The sequence below is a fragment of the Nicotiana tabacum genome, chromosome 18 (assembly GCF_000715075.1).
Source record: "Nicotiana tabacum cultivar K326 chromosome 18, ASM71507v2, whole genome shotgun sequence".
In the NCBI taxonomy this organism is placed as follows: domain Eukaryota; kingdom Viridiplantae; phylum Streptophyta; class Magnoliopsida; order Solanales; family Solanaceae; genus Nicotiana; species Nicotiana tabacum.
The window spans coordinates 17,208,453-17,212,432 of NC_134097.1; the positions used below are offsets into that span (position 1 = coordinate 17,208,453).

At 32.2% G+C, this 3,980-nt stretch overlaps 1 long non-coding RNA gene across 1 annotated transcript; it reads right to left on the minus strand.

Annotated features, from left to right (window-relative positions):
* Window positions 1–1,030: 1,030 nt before the first annotated feature.
* LOC107824048 (uncharacterized) lies at window positions 1,031–3,595 on the minus strand. The gene is made up of 4 exons (XR_012701721.1): window positions 3,424–3,595; window positions 3,256–3,314; window positions 3,029–3,177; window positions 1,031–1,821 (listed from the first exon to the last, which is right to left on the minus strand). It is a non-coding gene; the product is annotated as an uncharacterized LOC107824048 (long non-coding RNA).
* Window positions 3,596–3,980: the final 385 nt, after the last annotated feature.

Genomic DNA, 3,980 nt, shown 5'->3' on the forward strand with positions numbered 1-3,980 from the left:
TGATGTATTCGTATATATGCAAATATTTCAATTGTGTGTAACTTATTAATTCAGCAATATACATTTGTTAATGCTCAAAAACTTATATTTCTATTTTAAAATATAGGTGGTACCATCAACTGAATACTTACATACGGTTAACGATGGTGGGAGGAACTGCACGGTATGCTTGTTAGAGAGAAAATGTGTTTGTGTGAGGTTTCAAGTTGATGAATTGCCATGCCCACATGCTTGGGCTGTATTGGAGAGCAAGTTTCTAATGCCAGAAGAATATTGCTCTAACTATTACAAACCAAATACAATTGTAATGACATACGGTGTGCCAGTGATCCCACTACCGGACAGAAATAACTGGAATATACCACAACATGTTGCAGATGAGGTTGTACTACCTCCCAAATGGAAAAGACCTCCTGGAAGGCCAAAAAAGAAGCGAGATAAAACTTTAAGTGAATTGCTACAGCCAAAAAATCAACATTCATGTAGCATATGTGGTCAGAGAGGACATAACAAGCGAACTTGTAGAAATGCTCCCCGTAATAAATAGTTTACAATTTGACATGTATTGGTGCTTGAACGATTTGTCAATGACATTGTCAAGTATTATATTCTGAAATGGATTGCGTGAATTTTTTTCTGAAACATATCGTTGAAGTATTTTTATACAGTAAATGTTTTATGAAATATATAGTTGAGTATAACTGAGTATAGATGATTAATTAGCGTAAATATGACTGTATAAATATTATAATAATTGACTACGTACAACCTGTGGAATACAAATGAAATGACATTATATAATATGTATTTTCTGAACTTGAAAGGTATATGTGAATATATGCTGCTGAATACAACTGAATACCTCTTAATTTGACAGCTAAATACAGTTGAATATACTTGAATACACTGACTAATACAACTAAATACAACTGAAATTAACAGCTAAATATAGTCGAATACAACTGAATACAACATAATAATATACTTAAATACAACTGAAAACAGAAAGAATGAATACATCTGAATTAATTCTGCTTACTACAACTGAGTATATCTGCGTTTAATAGCTAAATACAGTTGAATACATCTGAACCCAGAAAGAGATACAACTGAGTTCTTTTATAAACAACTTTCTTTGACAGTAACATGTTTATTGCATACAACATGTGCAAGCAAAGTTAGTTCGCATTAATACATACTTGGCTCCTGTAAGATAAATATCTATCAACAGATCAAATGCGTCTATACCCCAATGATATTCAGAATAGCACCCACTCTCTACTAAGTCAAAATGTAGCCTTGGTATAGTTGCACTATTCTTCTCAGATGAAAAAAATAAAGGTGTGTATGAAATACAACAAAGATATCTTCAAGGCATCACCATCATTGTAGGGACCCCATTTCTTGCCATCGAAGCATTGTATCAAATGTTTCCTCTTTACAATATTAGCACCCCCAAAGTAAGTCTCAATAAGGCGGTTAGGAGTAGTTGCACTAAACTCAAAATCTTCATCTTTACCTACACATTTGAGGTCACAAGCCGCAAACTCCCTTAATGTGAAATGTAATTCAGTACTATTGACGTGTACTGTAAATACATTGTTAGGAGTGCCGTCTAACTGGAGCCATGAAGCATCTGAAGAGTTGATGTTGAACATCACAACGCTTCATTTGAAGAAATGATCCAAAGCATGTATTGTCGAATTGTTGGTACTGAATGGGGGTAAGCTTATCTGTTAGCTGGGAGACTATATCAGTGTTAGTGTAAGCACTAATATGGGGAGCTAATTTTGGCTGGTGTTTCACAAAAAAATTAATTCCCTACAATTAACAATAAAAAATACATGTTAATACAGTTTAATAAATTGCAAACACTTACAGAATACTAAATATAGTGACAAGACTAAATATGAATACATATGAATACAAGTAAAACTTAAATTAAAATTGAACAGTTAGAAACTACCAAAATACACATGAATACATATAGATACCATATAAAAAATAGAATACAGTATACCAAAAAGTACAAAAATACAATCCGATACATATGAATACAACATCATACATGTGAAAAGGATTGAATACAGTATACCAAAGCTTGACATGCTTGATTTTAATAAAAATACAAAGCAAGTGATCAAGAAATTCCTAATTAGCGAGTTGTTCTGCAATTTTTCTATCTTAGAGTAGCTAACTAAAGATTCCTTAAAACCAATCCTTCTCAATTGCACAGGTAATTCTCTTGGAAAGCTATTACACAATAAGTAAAGAGTACTTTGTATAAGGCAAGAAGTTAAGAGTACAAAGTTAGCAACAATCTTCCACTCACAAAGTGAGGTTTCTTTCCCAGTAAATGCAGATGTCTACAATATGTTTCAGGAGCTAACACAACTATCGTTATTAATTGCTTAGCAGACGAAAAATTTATGAGTTTAATCTAGGTAGAATATCCAAAAGAAACCTTCATGGTCCATATAGCTTTAAAATTCTGAAAGCAACCAGCTGATTATCAAAAATATTGACCAGGACACGATGCTATACACATATAGGGTGCCAAACTAATTACTCTATCAAATCACATTCTGGTTTGGCAAGACTAGGCCTTTCTGATGGACAAAGTCATGTCTCAACAATGGCATGTTCAATAGCTCCACTGGACTAAATATCTCTACATGTGTTCATAGTATTTGACGAGTTAAGATGGCACATAAAATAGAATACACATGAATACATATAGATACTATAGAAGAAACAGAATACAGTATACCAAAAAGTAAAAAAATACAATAAGATACATATGAATACAACATCATACATGTAAAAAGAATTGAATACAGTATACCAAAATGTACAAAAATACAGTCAGATACATATGAATACAACATCATATATGTATAAGATTTAATACATTATACATAAAGTACAAAAATACAACTACTTACATATGAATACAGCATCATATGATTGAATACTTATGAATACAAATAAGTTTATTTGAATGCATATTGATACAAATAGCAATTACCTTTTAGATTTGTGAATCTTTCATAGGTTTTTTCCTCTTTGAGCCAACTGGATTTTTGGTTTCTTTTGAAGATTTATCAACTTCGACTTCTTTCAACTTGCCATTGTGTAATTTAGTTCTTCTCTCATCAACTGCGGATGATGATAAACCTGCAAAATCTGACTCCGCTTGAGTTATTTGCAACGAGAAAGAGGGCCCATCAAAATTGAGAATTTTGGTGGGTATACCTTTGGGTACTCTGTTGAGTGGCGTTGAATCCGCCATTGGAGAGAAAACTCAAAGATTCCTGATGATTAACAATACAAATGGTTAGTGTTTCAGATATTTGTGTAAAATCGGTATAGAAATTAGAGAAACAAAATAATGACAAAGCAATTTTGAAGAAGATACATTACCAGGAGTGTAAAAATCAGAAATAAAAGAGTGAATCCCTGTTGATTTTGAACTTTGTTTTGATAATGGCGGAGAAATAGAGATTTAGGGTGATTTTGAACTTTGTTTTGATAATGACGGAGAAACGTGTGTTTGTGGAGAAGATGGTAAAGCGTATGGAAGAAGAGAGAGAGAAGCTGGTCAGCGGAGATATACGGTAATTAGGTGAGAGAAAAATACAATAAGGGGAGAGAAAAAATATTTTGTAGCATATATGATGCCTTAATTGTAGGATGGTGCTATATTTAGATTTTTTGCTATAAACTATAAAAGGTATTTATAGGATGTAATATTTTAAAATGGTATTTATTTAATATAAATAGGGTACTAAAGTATTCTATAGGTTGTAAAATTTCCAAAATTAAATACCTAAAGCAAAAGTAGTAACTAGAATTAAGACCACTAGATTAAAACTTGTGATACTTCCCAAAAATGATTTTTTTCCTCCTTTCATTTTTTATGGGAATGGAAAATCTAACAGGAAAGAGATGGTACCTACCTGCACTTCCCATAGAAAACA